Here is a 23,554-nt window from a genome sequence, read left to right on the forward strand (position 1 = left end):
GTTAGGTTGCATGGAGTCCCATTGTCCATTATTTAAGATAAGGGTACTCCATTTTTTCAGAAGGGTCTTGGTACCCAGGTTCATCTTAGTATAGACTTTCACCCTCAGAAAGATGGTCAGGCAGAGAGGACCATTCATACCTTAGATAACATGCTAACAACTTGTGTTATCGACTTTAAGGGCAGTTGGGATGATTACTTGCCATTGATTGAGTTTGCCTACAATAACAATTATTATTCCTGTATTCAGATGGCTCTATTTAAGGCTCTTTATGAAAGGAGGTGTAGATCTCCTATTGTTTGGTTTTAGGTAGGTGAGACCACATTGATAGAGCTAGATTCAGTATTTGATGCATTGGAGAAGGTTTAGCAAATCAGAGAAAGGATTAAGACAACCCAAAGCTGATAGAAATCTTATGCGAATGTGAGGAGGAAAGATCTTAAATTTAAGGTTAGTGATTTGGTTTACTTGAAAATCTTTTCATGAAGAAAGTAAGGAGATTTGGCATTAAAGGGAAGCTCAGTCCTTGATATGTTGGCCCTTAAAAGATCTTGTGTCATTTTTGGAAATGTAGCTTACGAGTGTGAGTTACTTGCAGAGTTGGCATCAGTCCATCCAGTGTTCCATGTGTCCTTGTTAAAGAGGTGTATTGGTGAACCAACTATGGTTATTCCTTTAGAAAGTATAGATGTTTAGGGTAGTCTTTCTTATGAAGAAATCCCAGTTGAAATCCTTGATCATTAGACTCATAGAATGAGGAATAAGAAGGCTCCCTTAGTCAAATTTCTTTGGCAGAATCAGTCTGTTGAGGGAGCTTCTTGGTAAGCGGAAGCAGACATACGTACCAAGTACCCTCACCGTTTCTCCGCAAACTAAGACTCAGCTCAAGGTAATAGTTTTCCTTAGACTATCTCTTTTCCATTTTTAGTCCCAGCCATGTACTCATCTTCATGACATTGCATGTATTCATGAATCAGTTCAGTCAGTCACCATGTGTCAGACTTAGTCATCTTGTCATGATTTAAATTATGCATGCTCAGCATGTAACCTCAGTACCTCTGTATTTGTTAGCCTAATCGGTCTCATTCAAGGACGAATGTTCCCAAGGGGGAGCTATTGTAAGACCCCGTAAGAGCCCAGCTCATTTCAGCTAACTCTTGCATGTTAAAGGGGTAAAAGACTTCGAATATTTCACTAAGTATTAAGACTTAGTCATTTTTAAAGCCCTTAAATTTGATGAATTTATTTTTTATCTTCCCAATATCGGAAAGTTTCTTTTTAAGTTGACTTATGATTGGAGAAGTCAATAGTACATCTCAGGCGAGTTTCAGAATTTTTGGGAATGTGTAAGGACGAGTTTAGATGTCCAAAATAGAGGCAGCACGTGATTAGCCTGCGGCGCCAGCTCAAGTCCGGTGCTGGGGAAGCCCGCGGTACCCGCTCTAGTCCGATGCTTGAGAGCTCGCGGCGCCCGTTCAAATATGGCCAATATATTTCCTGCTTTCGGTCACATTTTTTCATAGGCATTTAGGTCTTTTTACTTTACCTAATTCAGCCAAAACACGGTATTTAGGTCCCAAGAAAGCACTTTCGCATCATTTTTTATAATTTCTCCCTTATTGAAATCATCCTCTATCAAGAACAAACCCTAGGCCCTTCAAGCTTCAAGATCAATTCACAAGAAATCCACCAAGAACTTCAAAGAATTCTTTGATCAAGGTATGTTAGATGTTCATCCATGGGTTCCTTTCACCCATGGATTCCAAACGTCATCTTTTAAGTTTCAAAGTTATGATTTTTACATGTTTGTGAGTTATCTTCGTGAAACGACTATGGACTTTGATTTAAAATTATGATTTCCTTGTGTTTTGTTGGAAATTGTCTTTAATGTGTTCAAATGATGATACTCACATGCTAAAATCCTTGACTCATGCTTTAGTATTGACATTTTGTTATGTTCATATGGTTTAGCTATTTCATGCTTTAACTTATGACTCCTATGTGTTCGATGAAATGCCTAGATGAATGAATTTTGAATTATGACTACTTATTCTGTCCTTAAATCATTGGTATGAATTCGTTGTTATTGCCTTTGATTCCTGGGGGTTATGAATACCCAATAACTTATTTATTTACTTAGTTTTGGTATTTTCAGAATGGTTTCAGATAAACCATGAGCGTCATCAGTCCCGTCAGTTATCTTATTTAGATATACTAAGACCAGTCAAGAGTTCAGTATCTTTCAGTTGGGAGTAGGATTTAGCACCAAGCGAATCTAGAGATGGCGGCTTCCCCATCAATTAGGTAAAGTCGTTAATAGTAGTCCCTGTATTTCAGAACTACATGGCCAGCATAGGATACGAGGAGTCACCCATCATTTTAGGCTTCACTACCTCTCAAGGGTCACCCGTCAGTTTAGGCTTGACACCTTGGTCCGTCAAAACATCAGTATAATGGATCCACCCAGCCAAATGTTAGTACCCACGGCACGGTATTGACATCCTTTCAACTGGGGTCACAGGTTGGACCCCAATTAGTTCATTTGAGGTATGTCAGTTAGATGATAGCTCCCACAGTCTCAGTATAGTATTTTTTTTAATATTCAATTTTAGGTTTTCTTTAACACAACATAGATGTATCAGTTATTTAGTCACTTGTATTTTAGTATTTCAGTTTACAGATCATTCATACTTATGTTTTATATGTGGTCATGCATCCTCAGTCCTTTATGGATTTCATGCATATTACTTAGTTATCCCATGTTATTTATTCAGTCAGTTATTATTCATGCATCTAAACCCCTGCATGTTAGCCTAACCTCATTTAGTATGCCAGTACATTCAAAGTACTAATCACATACTCATTTTTTTGTGCTATGGTGTTTAATATTATAGCTTAGGATGCTCAGTTTCCTGATTGGGCATAGATATACCAGATTATCAGCAGTAGAAGTGGTGAGTCCTTACATTTTGAGGATATGGTTTATCTATTTTAGTTTACCTTATTAGTTCAGTATTTCTATTCAGTCGGAGTTAGTTGGGGGTTTGTCCCATCAAATCCACCTTTAGTCAGTTTAGAGGCTTTCAAACTAGTATAGATTGTTAGTCAGTTTTCAGTTGTTATTATCAGTATTGACAGTATGTCCTGTTCAGACGCTTAACACTATAATGCAATATTGATTTCAGTTGTTAAAACCTTATGGCGTATCAGTTAAATTCTGCACATGTTCTTTGATATTTCATTTAGTGCTCAAAACAGGTACCAGCTCATGGGTTAGCTTGTGGTCTCTTATAACTGTAAGCACCGTGTGGCATCCAGGGTGTACCTGGGGCATTACAATTCCACTCTATACTGATGGTCTATTAGAGTGTACTATTCAGGCTTTGGAAGATATGCTCTGCACTTGTGTGATGGATTTTGGTGGTCAGTGGGAGCAATATCTAGCCTTAGTGGAGTTTGTATATACTAATAGCTATCATTCTAGTACTGATATGGCTCCTTTCGAGGATTTATTTTGTTGGCATTTTTGCACTCTAGTTGGTTGGTTTGAGGTTTCTGAGATTAGACATTGAGGTACGAACTTTCTTCGTGAGTCCTTGGATAAAGTTCAGATCATTCAGGATAGACTTTGAGCGACTTAGAGTAGGCAGAAGTGCTCACAAATCATAGACTTTTTGCCTTGAGATTTAGTATTGGTGATCGTGTCTTCCTTCAAGTTTTACCCATGAAGGGTGTGATGAAGTTTGGAAAGAGGGACAATCTTAGCCCTAGGTATATTGGCCCATTTGAGATTCTTCAGGCTATTGGTGATATGGAATAAGAGTTGGCCTTGCCCCTTGATTTGATTTATTAATTATTCATCCAATTTTTTATGTTTTCATGCTTTGCCGTTACTTTTCGGATAAGTTTCATGTCATTCATTGGGTTTTAGTCCAGTTAGATGAGAGGTTATCTTTCGTTGAGGAGCCTATCTCTATCTTGGCTAGAGATGTTAGGCAGTTGCATTCTAGGGATATTTTAGTGGTTAATTTGTAATAGAGACATCGACTAGTAGATGAGGCTACTTGAGAGGTCGAGTTTGATATGCGTAGTTCTGATCCTCATCTTTTCACTGATTCAATTATTTTTTCTTGCCTTTAGTTCGAGGACGGACTAGATTTTTAGTAGTGGATGATGTAACAAACTGAATTTTGATGAATTATGTAAAATATTCATTTACGTATGATTTGACTATTTTACTCCTCTGTGAAGTTGCTTTATGGTATTTTTGGGGTATGGGGATGATTGGCATGGTTCCCAATGTATTTTGATGTGATTTATTTTAAATTAGGGCTTTTGGAGGCTTGAAAAGCCTTATAATTGACTTTGGTCAAGATTTATTGCTTTGTACATGGATGGCAAATAGACCGTGCCAGTAGATCTGAAACATCAACTTTAGATTGGTAACATAGTTGGTATGATTTAGTGGCTTTTAAATCTCATTTTGACCCTCGGTTCGAAAAGTTGTGAAAATGAATTTTGGGGGTTAACATTATGAAATGACATTTTAAAAAAATGGGATCACCATTGAGCTCATAGCATCAAATTTAATAGGGTAGCATATTTCATTTGCATTCACGGGTTTTCAGATGAATTTTGAGGGATCTACGGAGACTTGGACACTATATATACCCATGATTCCCATTTTCTTAATTTTTGAGACTTGGAGCTTAGGGTTTCATACTTTTGAGAAATTGCTTCAATTCCTAAGCTTGTATAGTTTTTTAAATACCTATTTCAACTACTTTACTCCAATTTTATCTTCTAATTATTGTTTAAACATGGATTAAAGTGGGAAATTGAGGATTTTGTCTCGAAAGGCCTAATGTTAGTATTTTTTCTACTCAAACCTCGTTTTCACTTGGGTAAGTTTCTAATCTTATAATTATCAATTTTATCAGTTTTATCTTCAAAACAACTTCAGATTCTTGATTTCAAAAAAGAATTTTCAAGGATTTTGTCAGTAAAGCTTAAACATATTTTTTCTTCAAATTGAACCATGTTTTTAACTCCATTTCACTTGGATTTTTAATTGTAGGATCCTAAGAATATGGGGAACATATTTTTGAAATAAAATTATAATTTTTCTCTTCTTTATTGAAAGTCCATCAGGGATCCATTTTGACCCCAACTTAAAAATAAGCAATATGGTTATCATTGGTTTTCATTTGACACATAGATTCTATATTTTCATATTTTAGTTGATTTTGAGTACGTTCGTGAGGAGTAAAGCAATCGGATGGAAGGATAGCAAATCAGTTTTTGGCATTCGAGGTAGGTTGTGTCTTAACTATCTTCAGATTAGATTTTATAGTTAATGTTGATACAAAAGCATGTTACGGGTGTGGGAAGTAATCATGAAAATGGCTATACTACATGTCGTGCCCGCATGGGGGCCTATATATTGATGTTATTTGGTGATTTTTGAACATTACTTTCTATGTGTAACCGAGTGAGGTCATATATGATATTGTTAGCTTGCGTACATGAATTTAAGCATATTTTGTTGGTTGAAAAACTCTAGTGTGATGTTAGTGGTGTATTTCTATTATATTGCATAATATTGGCATATGAATTATGTGGGTTTCATGAATGGTTGGACTAACGGATTTTGGTCCACTTAGGTGATATATTGGTTGGACATGGAAATTCTTATTCTAGTTGATTGTGAGATTTACATCCTTATATCATGTACTTTCATGAAATATTAATACTGCCATGAAAATACTAGAAATACTGGAAACACTGCTTTTTCTAATAGAAATATGACATCTTAAAAACCCTCTAATGAAGGATGTGTCGGAGAGGAGATATGGATATAATATTGAATATGGATTGTATACGGGTTGACGAACCCCCCATGGGTACTTGTTTGAAAGCTTTAGAACCGTAGGTGTATACAGAGATTGTGCGACAACCTCGTGCATCACATCTTCATCATTATCATCATCATCATTTTCATTGCATTACATCATTATTCTTATATATGATTATATACTTGTCTTGACTTGTTATTCACCCATTATTCTACTTACCTTTACTTGTGTTTGATTTTTGTATATATGTACGTGCTCTCCTTTTTCCCTACTTGTATTTGCTATATGTGCGGATATTAGAACTGTTAGTGGAGACGGTATGGGTATCGTTTGGGATATTTTTTGGTTGCAATTAATGTGCTCACGGTGTGTATTTTGTATGCTTTATTTTCTACTTTACTCAGTCGGCCTATGATACGTACTGATTATAAGTTAACCGTATTGACCCCTACTGCGTCCTTTTGGTGTAGATCCTAGATCTAGTGCACCTCAAAATAGTTGACATCGGGCAATACTTTGGAGCTATTCGAGGTAGTGGTTGGATTCTTGCTTCCATAGTTAACTACTACCTTTCTTTATTTAGACTATGTCTTTATTGTATTTAGAGACGAAGTTATTCTTGTGCTGAATATCTTATGTTTTTGATCTTGATTTGTACTAGTGGTTCTTACACTATAACACCAGGTTATGGGATTATGGTATGATATCTTTGGTTATGTTCTTCCACTTTTATTATATTGTATGGTTCGACTTCCTTCTAGGAGCCTTACCTCAGGTTATTATTATTATTTCTCTTTTCGTATCAGTTTGCATGATAGGCTTACTTGTCAAGTTTTACCCTGACAAGTGCCACCATGACCCTTGGATTTTGAGTCGTGAAAAATTCTAAGTATGATAACTTTTATGTCTTAACAATAAAGGAAATGCAATCAGTCGGCTACTTATGTCCTTGTCTAACAATAAAAGATTTTTCTAAGATAGATATTTACACTTAGTTTAGGAGAGCAGCATTAGAGCATCTATAAAAGGAGAAAAATAACAAATTAACTATCGCAAACACCGAGAAATCGTTATTATCAAGCAATAGGAGATCATAACAAACATCTAGTAAAGGCCTAGTAGAGTTGGGATTCTTTTGTTTTGTGTTTACAATTTTGTTTGTGTAAGTATAGTTTACTAAAGGGGTCCATAGACTTAGAATGATGGCTTAAAGATAAGGGAGAGATGATAGAACAAGTAACCAAGTTAGGCTCTCAAATTCTAGTAGTGATGCTACTGTGTTGCAAAATAGTAGTAAGGGAGGATGATTGCCAACCCATCCTTATCTCTGTGCAAAGTTTTATTTTTTCAGTCGTCATGATATCTACTCATGTCTTACATGTCAACTCCATGATCATAACTCATATTCATGCACTTCCCATAGAATTATGTACGCTTTTAGTTCCTAGTATAAGGAGTTCTAGTTTGCTCAGCAGTATGAATCATGTTCCATGAATTTATAATCTCTGGTCATGCAGCTCATGACTCAGATACCCATGCTTTATAGTATGCTCAGTTCCCAGAACTCATGGTATGATATAATAATTAGTGAAATTCAAATTATGTCATGTATGTCCTCAGTTTTGATCTCTTTTGAATTCATATTTTTGATACTCTATTCCTCAGACCCCAGTTAAGTGTCAAAGTTATGTGTAGTATTCTTTCATGTTTTAGGTCCTCATGTTCTAACATTTCAGTGCCCTCTCTGTAATATTAAGATAGTGGTGATGAAAAATTGATGATCAATTATATATTGGGAGAGATTAAATATTTCATATTGAGGAAATATTATTGCATGCTTGTTTTATATATAAGGCTACAAGGGTGAAGGAAGATTGAGGTTAAACTTTTTTGTATATGTCATAATTAGTTGAGAATTCTAGGTGTGTCTTCTTGGGGATAGTTCATAGAAGTTGTTATTGATAGAAGTTTAAAGAATATGAGAAAAATGCTTTTATGGGTGTTTGCCTGGAAGTTTGTATGTGGTTAAAATGATAGGCTTGAATGTCATGTTGGTATGGAAGTGGATAGGTGCATTGTGCGATAGTAAATTCCTAGTAATAGGCCGAATTTAGTTGTTGAGGTGGTAAGAAAAATGATTCTTGAGATAAGAAGTTGTGAAAATGCATGGGGTATTGAATTCATAGTTCAGACTAGCATTATGGTGTTATGTGCAGTACCTTGTAATTACGAGTTAGGCTTGAACATGGTGAGAGCAGTTAGTTCAACTCAAACTTTGGCTGGAGTAGTCATATGTACCCATGCGAGTATTTAAGGAGCGATGCTAAGATTGAATTGTGCAGTTACATTGTCTAGGGCCTAGTAATTCTATCCTAGTTTATGTTTCATAGGCCTATGTTCCATGTTATAGAGTTATAGCCATATTAAGAGTCCTTACTCATATATCTTATTCATATCATGCCCAAGTTCTTTGCTCCCTACTATTATTATAACTTCTTAGAAAGAGTGTTGAATAAATACTTCAGTTGAGTATAAACTTTTAGTATAATTCAGACCATATAGCCAACAATTTATTTTAGCAGTCAGATAGACAAGTTCCTATGGTTTTTTCATTTTTCGACTAGTTTTACTATCCGAAGTTTCATGAGTATGGCCATTTCAGGAGGTAATTATTCATATCCATGTAAATTGTGAATTCAGTACAGTTTATGTATCATGTTCCAGACTCAGATATTAAGTCATGATTTAGTTCGTAAGTGTCCCACGCTTCATCTCAGTCTTTCCTTAGTATTACAGCCAAGTCAGAATCATTTGGAGGAGGGGGACGAATAATCCCAAGAGGGAGATATTATAATACCCTAAGTTTTCATGTCTTAAACCTCTCGACTCTTCTTCACAAAACCAGATCCAACCTAAGGTAATGGTTACTCATAAGTTGACTTTGTCGTTTCTAACTCAGGCTTATAACCATTCTCATATCATTGCATGCATTCACGAATTCAGTTCAGTCATGTATCATGTTTTAGACTTAGTCATGTAATCATATTCACAGTCATGTATGTTCACTATGTGATCTTAGTTGCCTTAGTTTAGTACTCTCAATCTAAATAGCCTCATTCGAGGACAAATATTCTCAAGAGGGAGATGTTGTAACATCCTATACGTTTCTAAGTTAGAAATCGGACTTTTATTCCTACGTGTGCAAACTATAGTCCTATGATTCATACTTGAATTCGTGTTTTATGATCATTAACCTAGTGTGAAGAGAGATTATGAGGTGGGAAAGATGTCTGTAAGAGTCACTTAGAGCAAAGTGAATTAAGAACCTTCGATTCGGTAAAATTTTGGTCTTCGATTCCATAATGGTCATCTTTGAATGAGTATAACTTTATATATGTATGTAATTTGTCTGATTAAGACCCACCAAATTTTAGATAATCAAATTAGCTTTCTAACGATACCAAATTTGCCTTAATATGATACTCGAACGAAAAGTTATGGCTATGAAAAGGGTTGTGTGTCGCCTAACAATCGCCTAAGGCCACTGGAATGGATGTGCGATTGGCCATGCGTCACCCAACCCAGGGTAAGGATATTGGACATGCATTTCCCACCTTGGCTTGGGTGATCTGCTGAGCGTCACCTAGGTCATTTCCCAATGCCAAAACGCTCTATTTTGACTTATATCAAGGGTGTTGAAGTCATTTCACACCCCTAAATTGTCCCTAATCACTTCAAAATGATTTGATGAAGTATTAAACATATTAAATCCTCTCTCTTAAACCTAAGAAATCAGTAAACAAGTTTAAAACCCTCCTTCATTCCCAAGAACAAAATTCAAGCCCTTTTCCCAAGAATTTAAGGAATTCAAGTTTCCAATCCAAGAATCCTTCCAGAAATTAGTCGTTAGGTATGCGTGATGTTCATCCAAGGCCCTTTTAACCCATGGAGTCCAAGAATCCTTTTTGGTTTAAAATCATGTGTTTCTATATGTTCAAGTTTAATAATCTCCATAAAGCTCGTATTGTTTTCAATTATAAGTTATGTTTATAAATACTTTCAAGTGGAATGAGCCCTTACACATTTTGAATGTTATAATTTTCACATTAAATCCCCAAGTCGTGAATTGAATCTTGTAATCATGTTATTTTCACATGATTTGCTCATTCTCATACAGAAGTTCATGACCCTCATGTGTTTGATGAAATGCCTAAGTGTTGGATTTTGAACAATGATTTCCTATTATGGTTTTGAAAGCTTTTATATGTCATTATTCTTATTTCCATTCAGTGTTGGTGGGTTATGAACACCCGATACCTAGTTGTTTACATAATTTCAATAACTTCAGAATGATGTTAGATATACCATGAGCATTATCATTTAGTCAGTTATTATGATCAGTTGTTTGTTCATTTAAGTTTAGTTCAGTCCAGTAATCGGTGTTAGTTTAGTTGGAAGTAGGATTTAAGACCAAGAGAACCTAGGGATGGGGGTGCACTCGCCAACTAGGACTGGGTCCTTAGAAGTAGTTCCTAATTTCCAAAACTACGTAGCCAATGTATGATTACGAGATGTCACCCGCCAGTTTAGGGCTGATATTCTCTGAGATGTCACCCGCTAGTTTAGGACTGGCTCTATAGTCCTTTAGGAAACCAGTTGAGTGGATCCACACAACCTTGTGTTAGTACCCATGGCACAGTACTGACACCCTTCCAACTAAGGTAACACTTTGAACCCCGATTAGCTCAGATTAGGGCATGTCGGTCAGATGATACCTCCCGCAGTCTTAGTTCAATATTCAGTATAGAATTCACTTCAGGTTTGATTGGCCATAGTGTACAGACTTCTAGTGATTCAGTTATCAGATTTCAGTAATTCAGTTTATAGATTATTTTAAAAATATTATATTCTTGGTCTTGCATTCTCAGTATTTTTTTTTTCATGCATGCATACTCAGTTATCTCAGGCTATTCAGTCAGTCATTACTCCATGCACAATTAACCCATACATTTTAGCCTAACCTTATCTCATATACCATTATATTCAAAGTATTGACTGCGTACTCTTATTTGCGCTATGATTTCTTATATCATAGGTTCGGACGCTTAGTTCCTCGACCGTAGTTAGACATCCCAGCCTTACTCAGCAGCAACAGTGGTGAGTCCTCATCTATTGTGGACATGATGATTTATTTTAGTTGTTTAATACAATCAGTTAGTCAAAGTTAGTTGGGGACTTGTCCCATCAACTCCTCAGTTAGTTTGGAGGCTTTAGACATTTTAACCGTCAGTTAGACAGTTAGTTCATTTTTAATAGTTTTTATCTATTGTTCAGACTTGAGATTAAATCGTATTTCTAGTATTCAAACCTAATGGCTTTATCAATTATTTCCACACATGTCCATTATTATTATTTTATTCAGTGCTCATAGCAGGTACCAGCTCACAGGTTAGCTTGTTGTTACTTATGACTATAAGCACCATTGTCATGACTAGGGGGTAGCCTCAGGTCGTGACACTTTATTTTCTACTTTTCTCAGTCGGCCTATGATACATACTGAGTACAAGTTTACCGTACTTACCCCTAGTGCGCCTTTTAGGTGTAGATCCTAGTTTGAGTGTGCCTCACGGTTATTGATTTGGGCGATATTTGGAGCTTTTTGAGGGAGTGGTTGATTTTGTAACATCCCACAATTTTGGGCTAAAGTTTAACCATCTTTCCTACATATATTGACCTGAAACCAATGGTTTCTAATTATAAATAAGTGTGAATAACATTGCTTTAGTGTCAGAACATCTTTGGATATGAATATAAGTCATAAAGATCTCTTATCTCAAAGTTAAGTTGAGCACTTTCCTACCGATTGAATTTTAGTTGACATTTTTACTTAGGTCAACTTCTAGCGACCATTACTCCTAGAATATAAAGATTTATATGGCCTACTATAAATCAAATTTAAGTCCTTTGAGTCTTCTTTCCAATGCCAACATTCGTCAATCCAAGTTTGGAGTCAAAAGTTATGAGTGTTTTAGTGAGACACTATCCAGGGTCCGTGTTGAGGTCGAAAGGCAAAGCTCCTGCTCTGAATTTGGGTCCGTGGCACAAATCCTTTTCTCCAGACGTTAAAAGATGTTTTCTCACGTTAAATCAAGGGGGGAAAGGTCCTTTAATATCACACAGCTCCCCTAATCTGTCTTATAACCTTAAGTTCATTCCAAAACCAATTGGAAACCCCCAAACCCTCATTCTCTTTCTCTCAAGAACATCAAGGTGGGATTTCTCAATTTTAAAGCTTGTAGATTTAAAACTCAAAGTTCTTCAATTTTTATTCGTCAAAAGGTATGCGGGCTATCCTAAATCTCATGGGCGTAAGTTGAATGTTTTTAATAAGTTTTAAAAATGTATTTGTATGCATATGATTGAAAACCGTTTGAAGAGCATGCATCCTGAACTCATGTTTGTTGAAATTATGTAATTAATATGGGGTCTTTCCATAAACTTGATTTATAGTCATGTGTACATATGTTATGAGTTTCAAAAAGTGATTTAAGAGCATGATTTACGAAATCTCCGTTGTACAATGAAATTTATTGTCTTAACATGTTATGGATTGTTCAAATGGATGATTTAAAAGCTTGAGTTAAATGCTTACTATCACTTATGAATTTTGAAGTGGATTTGAGAGCAAAAACCAGAAGTCCCTACTTTTTAATCATGAGATTCATTGGTGACTAGTGTTGGGGCTATTTTATGAATGGTGATAATTCTTGAGTTTTAAATGCCTCTTTATCTATTATGTATGGTTATTTTACATGTTTTCAAATAGGTGATTATTATTATAAATGCTTTTATTTCCTAATGAGGAATTGCATGGCATTTTATGTAAGAAGTGGCCACCACATGTTAAAGTATTGAAAAGAGAGTATTTTGCATAAGTTTCATATGATATTTTAAATAAGAAGTCTCGAGTGATGTTTAAATCTTTTAGGTGGTCATTAATGTGTTTTTGAATGAAAGGGCTATGATTATGACATGACATGATATGGCTTGCAAGTCTAGATATGACGATTCCTATCACGGAATGTCCTTACCATGAAAGAGATGAATGTTTAGAAGCATGAATCATGGTTTTAAAGGACAAAATTAGTCATAAAGAGAGCTAAATGGTTACCCAAAGAAGGCGTGATCTTAGATCGCTCATAGACCAAAACCGTGTTTTACCGATATGAGTTTTATGATATGTTATTCGGCAAGTGGAATAACATGGTATGTTGGAAAATGGGCATACTTTTCATGATGCTCCAATCCTTGCAGCAAACTTAGATTAGAGGCTTTCTGATGAGTTAATGACGGACCCATATAGCCCATGGGTAATTATGTTTTGTAGGGTGTGCCATCTAACTCAGAACTAAAGTAAAGCGTTGATGTCCATGATTTACAAGAATGTTTTAAATCTCTTTAATTATGTCTATGTGTTTTTATGTATAGTTATGATGAATGATTTCCACAATGATCTCGATTATTTTACATGAAATATACATTATTTTGTGATTGTTTTGCATACCAATACTTTCCAAGAGTTGATCCCCCTATAATACAGGTTCTAAGGTATAGTCCCATGGTCCATCACATTAGTAGAACACTTGGGATAATGACAGAGTTGGTGAGCCATCTAACTTTCAAAAGGTATTTATTCATATGTTGATTTCTTTCAATTTATGGTCCAGTTCAAGGCCTTGTCCAGGCTTAGACAGTTAGTATTCAGTAGAGGCTCTGTAAACAAGATTTGATTATGTAGTGTCACAACTTTGTTAACACAATTCTATTATGAGGTTTCCTTAAATGTCATTATATCTTTTGCATTTTGATTTATGTATGGATTACGCTTATAATAGTATGCTAAGGAGTTTCTCGTGCCTTCATGATTTGGGATGTCCATCGCGGTCAGGACCTCGGGTCTGGTTATGACAGACTTCATGCGTCCAGAGTTGTCTTCTATCTTTCCCTATTTAGACTATGTCTTTATTTGTATTCAGAGATAGAGTTGTTCTCATTTTTGATATCTTATGTATTTTTTATCTCTAGTTGTACTAGTTGGTTCTTACATTGTGACACTAGATTTTGTGATTATGGTATGATATCTTTGATTTTATATTTCCGCTTTTATTATAATTGTGTGATTCGACTTCACTCTAGGAGCCTTGCCTTGGGTATTTATGGTATTTTCCTTTTTGTATTAGTTTGTCTAATAGACTTACTAGTCAAGGCTTGCCACGACAAGTAGGGGTGGGCATTCGGTATTCGATTCGGTATCTTGAAAGTTTGGATTTGGTAATTCTGTAATCTGTATTTAAATATAGATACTGCATACCATACTTATAAATATCGTTTCGGTAATTGGTAAATTAAGTTTTGGTTCGTTATGGTATTTGATAATACCATATTAAAGTAGGAGATGTACAAATGTACGTTTAAACATTAAAGAGTAAATTTATTAGAAATCCTATTTAGTATTCTTTCTGTTGCTTTTTACGAATATATTACCCATGTCCAAGAGATTCTTTGGGATGACTAACACTATTGTCTATTGGGTTGGCTAGACATACATACATACATACATACATACATATATATATGTGTGTGTGTGTGTGTGTGTGTGTGTATAATTCAATATTCAGTAAATACTGAATACCAAATAGTATTAATATCTTATACCAAAATCAATCCCAAATACAAAAATGTTAAAATTTTACTCCCAAATACCATACCGAATTACCGAATACTAATTACCAAATTTTTGTTTCGATTCAGTAATTCAATTTTTGATATTTTATGTCCAGCCTTAACGACAAGTACCATCATGATCCTTAGTTTTTGGATCGTAACAATATGACAATACTCGCCACAGTTTTGGTAATTTAATCCTATAAGTGTAAGAAAGAGCCAACATTCATTTCTTCATGAACAGTTATAATTGAGACTACTAAATGAGGGAGTTAAAAGGCACTTCTGATAAATTATCATCACTTCTAATGTGATACATCCCCTTCGAACAACAACATCAACAATATGTAAATATAGTCTCACAAAGTGTTCCATTTGCGTCTTTTCCAAATTTTAGTTTCACCCCCCCCCCCCCCCCAAAAAAAAGACTTATTTAGACTGTCCCAATAATTAGGTCAATAACAATTTAAAATTTTTCATTTTATTAATGATAGCAACTATACATGAACCAAAGTAAACAAATAATTCAATATTGTTATAAAATATAAAGCAAAGAAGAAGAAGAGTAGAAAGGATATAGAAAGTATTTCTTATTTCTCTTGAGGGATTCTCTTGATGGGTGATTACAATGAAAGGAAACCCCTTTATTTATAGGGGAAAACTATCTTGGGGTTTCCACCTTTTCCATAAATTGACATTCACTATATATGGTAAAGTAGACATTTACTATATATGGTAAAGTAGACATTCACTATATATGATAAATATTTATAACACTTCCCCTTGAATGTCTAATTGATAGATAATGTGCTTCATTAAAACATAAATAGAAAAAACCTAGTGAAAAAAAATCTAGTGAAGGAAAAAGAGTACATATTTATAACAATATGCATATAGGTTACCTCATTAAAAACCTTACAAGGAAAACCCAATAGGATAAAACCTCATAAGGGAAAAAGAGTACAGTGCGTATTAACTCCCCCTAATGAGAACATCTTTGAACTTTTGCATCCCGACCTTGTGCACCATCTTCTTGAAAGTTGTGGTTGGAGGAGACTTGGTGAATAAAGTAGCCAAATTGTCACTTAAACAAATTTGTTGCATGTTAATATCACCGTTCTTTTGTAGCTCATGTACGTAGAAAAGCTTTGTGCTTCGTTCTATCTCCTTTTATGAATCCTCCATTAAGATATGTTATGTATGCTGCATTATCTCTATATAAAATTATAAGTATATTGCCACATTTCAAATAACATTTTTCTAGAATGAGATATATCATAGACCTCAACCATACACATTCTCAGCTAGATTCATGAATAGATATTATCTCATCATGGTTCAATTAAGTGGCTAGATAGACTGTTTTGTATATCTCCAAGATATGACAGTGTCCCCACAAGTGAACACATTGCATGTTTGAGACCGAGATTTATGTAGATTAATTAATTACCCAACATCAGCATAATCAATATGATCAAGACTGTAATCTTTAGAATAATATAAGATCATGTGTTTGATCCCATTTTGATGTCTCCTAGTAGGAGCAAAACTACACCTTGCTAACAAATTAATCGAAAAGGCTATATCAGGCTTTGTAGTATTTGCAAGATATATTTTGTCAAGTGACAATATTCAAAATTTTCATGTGTGACATCTTCAAGTGTGTGGAGTGCAAATCAAATATGTTTTCACTTACCAAGATACATCCTTTCATGTCACTTGATAAATATTTCTACGTTAGCATGCTTAAATAAACATAGAATTCAGATCCTCGTAATCTTTTATAATATTGTGTTACTATTAAATCAAAGATATTACCAATGATATATCATTTTGTATCGATTCACAATGCAACATAACATTTTGAGATCTTGCTCCCTATCCTTTTCAAGAATTATTTCATTTAGAATCGATTTATCTACCACGCTTCATGCATGCATAGACTTTGTCCTTTATTGACAAAAAATAGGAGCACTTGCAGTTTAAACATGACATGCTTTCGGCATTTGACTTGAATTATCTTTTGAATGAGGATCTGATGATAATTTCTAACATATTTCATATCTGCTTATAATCTCCCCTTTATGTTAAGAAAACTAACATACATCCTCCATATTCTTTGAGGAATCCATATTTGTGAATCATGACATATTTATTAATCATATACCGCACAACAAAACTATTAGATAGACAACATATGATTCCTGAATTAGAACAAACTTTGAGGGGAAATTAATCATAATTTATTGGATTGATGCATACAAGTACTTTTGTATATAATATTTCAAACCAACACAAGAAGCTTTTGTTCTCAATGGTTTAACTATTTATTGAAGGCATTCGATGCTAAACCATCATCATCAAGATGAATTATCTTAATTACACAAGCTGAAGATTATGCTCTTAACTCAATTTCATTGAGCAAACAACTTTATGAATGTCAAACTGCAGGTTGACAATAAACGTACAAGTGATCATCTTATATCGATGCATCTTAATAGATCACATAACAAGTGAACGGGCCCATATTCACCTTTTATACATTTCTGATTTTAAGGTATCCAATCCCAACATTAGTTGGTCCAACCAACTTATCATGAGAACAAGCAACATTAAAAGCTCATGAAGAATTTTTGAATTCTTCAATATGTATTTAATACTTAATATGCACATCTTTAAGATGTCGCAATTGTTCATGTCAACTTATGAATTTTAGATTTACTACGATATGAATAGATTTCAGATTTACTACTTGGGAAGTAGATTTTAGAATAGCTCCTCTAAATTATTCTACCTCTTTCGGATGTGGATTGTGGTACCATAACAATCAAGTGCACTTTTGTATTGATAAGATTTACTAAATATCATCACATTCATCCTAGGGAATGGATCTATGATTATTACAATTAAAATTCTCATTTTCATGAATTAAATATAATCGTGCTTTAAGCCTATCAAGTTAATAGCTTATAATCTCTTCAAGAATTGCTATTAGAAGAGCAAATCGAGGCATACATATAATAATGTAGAGAATTTTTTTCTAACATATCTTATGTGTGTGAAAGTACCATCACTTTTGATGATCATTATCATATTGTCCTTTCATGCTTATATTCGTACATTCAATTGGTTTGTCTTCTTTCAGACATATTATGCACTGCTGCCACATTCACTTCAGGGAATGAAGCATATTTGATGGAACAAATTTCATATCTTTTCACCAAAGACATTATTTTACCTTAGCCATCATTATATCATAAATATGATGCATTGAGATTCAAACTCAACGTCTTATTCATATAGAGGCATCTTAGGTAATAAATTGATGGGACTTAAACCAACATATTATCATCTCTTTTGATAATATTGTTCTTGAGGAATAAATTTAAAACATAAATGATTCCAAACCAATTATTTTTCATCAAATCCAACAATAATTATATTATTAGTAGCAAAAGACAGATAATATAAGGAATTACTAACCTTGAAATTACCTTTAGATTTATAATCTCACCTTGTTTGGCAGAGTATTGTGCTGATAACGTGTTATGAAATATAAAACAAAGAAGAAGAAGAAGAAGAGTAGAGAGAATAGAGAGAGTATTTCTTATTTCTCTTGAGGGATTCTCTTGATGGGTGATTACAATGAAAGAAAACCCCTTTATTTATAGGGGGGAAACTAACCTTGGCTTTCTACCTTTTTCATAAATAGACATTCACTATATAAGAAAAAAGTAGACATTCACTACATATGGTAAAGTAGACATTCACTATATATGGTAATATATTTATAACAAATAATGATATCTCAAATACTAGCCACATTTTTAGTAAAATGAGTTGAGCGAGAAAATCGTCGGTCATAAGACTTATAACACAACTTACCCAATAATCCGCCCAAAATTTTTTTGGACTGAAATTAAGATGAGCTAAAAAAAACAATCTATAACACAACTCACCTAGTTCTCAGTAAGTTTGTTTCTTCATTTCTTTGTTTGTTTTTTTTTAAAAATCTTTTTTATCATTTACATTTACAGTTTTTGACATTCTTGGAGAATGGCCAACATCTTCAAATACTCCAATAATGCAGTAGTTCTTTTTTATTAAATCATGTATTTGGTTTTGAAAATTCACTTAATATGAATAAATAATTTATTTAAAATTCAATAATCTATATTTTCTAGAATCTAAAATTCATAAACTCAAAATCTAGTTCCACTACTACTGCAATCATGAGTGAATCCTAACCCCTTACGATGAAAAATCACACTATACACATACACATATATATTATTAATTTTTCACTATATGTATTAGGTATTAAATTTTAATTTATTAACTTTTTCTAGAATGGGATTTTTCAAACACAGACCATAGAAATAAGTGGACAACTTAATTGAAATCTGCCTTGACTCCGACGTATATTATACTAGATAAGGATGTCCGTGCTTTGGATGAGCCCAACTCAAAATTTTATGTGTGTGTGTGTGTAAGATCCCAATGTATGTTTTATATAATCGTGAGAAGATCACACTACTAAATATTCACATGACATTCATTTCAAATATCATAATGATTTCTCCCTATTTACATTGGTATATATGGATTTATAAATTATGCAATAGCAGATGCCTTTTTCCTTCCAACAACATTCAAAATAAAAGTTCACATTTCAACTATCTACACTTAATCAATTTCAAGTCACTAAGTCACCTCCTAAAAAAAATAAACTAAACTACCTTCAAAATAATAAATTCACCTTTCAAGTACCTACAATTAATCAATTTCAAGTGACTAAGTCACCTCCCAATTTACCACACTAAACGACATTTGTAACGCCCCGAGTCTGGAACCCCGGATGCTACACGTTGCTCATAATCTCGAAGGACCACAAGCTAACCCATGACTGATACCTGCTGCAAAAACTGAGTAATAATACTATATAATACGGAATAATGGGATGAAATGCTATAAGGTTTAAAAATGTAATACTAATAAAGAGAAATGATAAAATTTTATATAAACATCAGAATCTGAAATATTGAATACTGTCTGAACATCTAGTATGAAAAGCCTTTAAAACTATCAGAACTGTGGAGTTGATGGGACAAGCCCCCAACTAACTCCAACTATTGAAAATAAACTAAGATACTGAATGAATAAACATGTCCTAGAACTATGAGGACTCACCACTACTCTATCTACTAAAAGTCAGATCTGCTAAGGGTGCTGTGGATCCCATACGTCTGAACCTATGGTATAAAACATCATAGTGCAAAAGAAAGGTATGTATTAGTACGTATGAATGTACTGGTATGCAAAGTGAGGTAAGGCTAAATGGAAGGTTTCATATGCATGAACAATAACAACTTAATAACATGAGTATACTGTATAAGAGTACATGCCTAAATACGTGAACTGTAACTGAGATCGTGATAATAGTGAATACTAATTCTGAATACTAGTTAACTGATGTAACTGATACTAATATACTATTTATTGAGTGAATGTGTCTGATAGTCCTATTTCTGATGGAACTAGCTGAGTTTCGTACTGAGCTAGTGACTGTGTCTGACAGTTTAAAAATTTGTAGAACTATTAGAGTTCTTTACTGATTACTGAGACTGGGACTCAGACTGAGACTGTAGGAGGTAATCATCTAATCGACATGACCCTTTTTGAACCTTTTGGGGTCCAACCTGTAACCCCAGTTAGAAGGGTGTTAGTACCGTACCACGGGTAAAAATGAACTGTGAGTTAACTCTCTCTTTGATAGGGAGCTCTTCCGTCACCCTCTCACTGGTAGGAGAACTCGATTGAGAGGTATTAACCCTAGACTCATAGGGATATATCTCAACCTATACTGGCTACATAGTTCTAGAATGCAAGAATTACTACTAAGGATCACATACTCTGCTGGTGGGTGAGCCATCATCCTTAGGTTCACTCAGTGTTGAATCCTACTCCCAACTAAATAGACACTGGACTGATTTCCTGGTTTAGACTAGGCTGGACTAACCTGTTACTGATTGTACTGATTAACTAAACTGAACTAAGTTTACTGGGTTTCGTTGACTGACGAAATACTACTGAGTTTTATTAACTGACTGAGATTACTGAGGACTGAGCTAAATACAAAATGGTACTGGATTGATACTGAAATTTCCTGAGTTCTGTAACTAAACTAGAGTACTACTGATAGTGACATGACTGAGACTATTCTGTAACTGACACTAGCTTTAGGCACACAACTAAATTATCAGCTATTAAATATCCCCAGGACCTGATAGCATAAAAATAATAAGACATGGCAATTCTTAAATACTTGACAATAGCCAAAAACTCACAATACAATCTATGAGGCATTTCATCAATTACTTGAAAGTCTTGAACTTTCACATGAATAGGAATGCATGCTAACACATCATAATTTTAGTAAACCAATCTCATAAGCATTCCATCAAACACATACAAGGTATAGTTTTAGCATAGAAGACATTGTGATCATGTGGGTATAGCATAAGTTCATCATTTAGATCACCAAAGGATCATAAAAGCACCATAATTTCAATTTAGCATTTTATCAAACACATGGTAGGCGTAGCTTCATACTTGGGCATGAACAACAATGCTAATACATCATGACTTCATAATTCAAGGGTTTCAATAAAAGAGGAAAAAAATTCAACTTACATGTTATCATAACATCAAGAAATAAATAAAGATTTCAACTTGTAACACATACCACAACATCAACATGATTACATTCAAACCCACAACATGGAAATCACAATTCATTTTTTTAAAAGAAGTTTCTTGAACTCTAAGGGTGGAAGGGACCCTTGGATGAACACTTTACATACCTTATTGCTTGAATTTGGAAAGATTGATGGTAAAATATCTTGAATTTGATTCTTGAATTGATAGCCTTAGGATTTTGTTCTTGAGGATTTTATGAATAATGATTGTATTATGCCTCTAAAGGGGCTAAATTTCATGTTTTGGGGGTTGAAGGTCGATGAAAAAAGACCTAATTACCCCCAAGAATGTATTTTTTTAATGAGCAAAACTGGGCTACCAATGCGATATTCGATGCAGTGCATCAATGGCAATGACGCTATATCCAATAAGTTGCACCAAGATCGCGCCGGGTCACTGGAATGGCACGCTATTAGCTAGGGAAAATATCAACCAATGTGATACACTATTTTGGGATTCCAAACATGGTCTAAACGAGGTCCGAAAAATCTAAAACTTGTCCGGGAACTCCCATTGACCTTCTTGATCATGAATTAACTAAAATATAGAAATTTAAAGGACATTAAGGTCGCTAAATGAGATGTCCAATTTTTGAAGGCTAAAAATAATTTAAGTCTGAAAACTTAGCCAAAATTTTCTAAGTCTGGAACCCCCTTAACAAGCTTAAAGGACTGAATTAAGCTAGAAATTTTACAGGGTATACAATATCTCCCCCTTGGAAACATTCATCCTCAAATGTGACTCACTGAACTGAGAGTACTAGTAGGCTAAATCTACTTACTGGACAAGAACATTTGGGACCTGACTATAGGACTAATATTACTGACATGCTGAATTTCATACTAAATAGGCATATCTGATGCATGAGTACATGACTGAGCTGATTCATGAATGCCTAACTAGGAGTACTGAAAATTTGAGTTTCTTATACTGATCATGCTTATCTGATGCATGAATACATGACTAAACTAGTTGATGAACATATGACTAAGTACGTAATGGTAAACGATACCAAGTTTGTAATGGAAATCTGAGGATAAAACTGAATAAACTTAAAAAAAACCATTAACTTGGGATGAGTCTGGATTAGAGGAAAAGAGGTGAGGATACTTGGTCCGTATGTCTGCTTTCCAAGTAGCTTCCTCAACGGACTGATTCCGCCAAAGAACTTTGACTAGAGGGACTTGGGGACATTACTGAGTCTAAAGTGTGCTACATGGACTGAATATCAGGCACTAAACAGAGCCCTTGAATACATGGATCACGGCTGAGATTGGAACTTGAGGGTCAACCATAGGAGTACCCATCATTCCAAACTAGATTCGTTATGTGAAGAAAAGCTGGAGAGTTTAGGACATGATAGTTCAAGGGTTATAGATGTAATGCCCGAATTAGCTGAACCAGAATGCTACACGATGCTTATGACCCTAAAGAACCACAAGCTAACCCATGACTGATATCTGTACCTGTACACTGCATAATATGATAAAATAATGTGGAAGAATGCACTTAAAGGCCATAAGGTTCAATACTGAACATAATCTGAATGATATAACATCTGTGTAGGGTAATAGAATACCCAAAACAAAATTGAAAATATTGAAGTCTGAAACATGATAGTCTAGAAAGTGTCTAACTGACTGAACTAACTGAGTAAGAAGCTGATGGGACATGTCCCTAACTAACTCCAACTAATAAACTAATTAATAAGATAATAGGGAATAATCATGTCCTCGAATGATGAGTACTTACTTTTAACTTTGACTGCTGAAACTGGAATTTACTACTGATCTGGAGCTCGCTCTGAAGGTATGGTATAAGACACCATAGCACAAATATATCAGTACTTTAAATGTACTGGTATGCATGTAAGGTAGGCTGAATGCATGGTGTTCATATGCATGAACAATGATAATAACTGACTAACTATCATGAGCGTGAGAATACATGCATGAGACATAACAACTGATACTAATACTGTGATAACATGATTAATGAATCTAAATATAACTGATAACATAAGTGACCATATCTGACAGTTATGCATCTGATGGAACTATCTGAGTTCCATACTGTATCTGAGTTGACTGTATCTAACAGTCCTAAATCTGATGGAACTATCTGAGTTCCGTACTATATCTGAGTTGACTATATTTGACAGTACAGATTCTATAACATGAAACTGTGGGAAGTAATTATCTAACTGACATGCCCCT

The sequence above is a fragment of the Capsicum annuum genome, chromosome 9 (assembly GCF_002878395.1).
Source record: "Capsicum annuum cultivar UCD-10X-F1 chromosome 9, UCD10Xv1.1, whole genome shotgun sequence".
NCBI classification, from domain to species: Eukaryota; Viridiplantae; Streptophyta; class Magnoliopsida; order Solanales; family Solanaceae; genus Capsicum; species Capsicum annuum.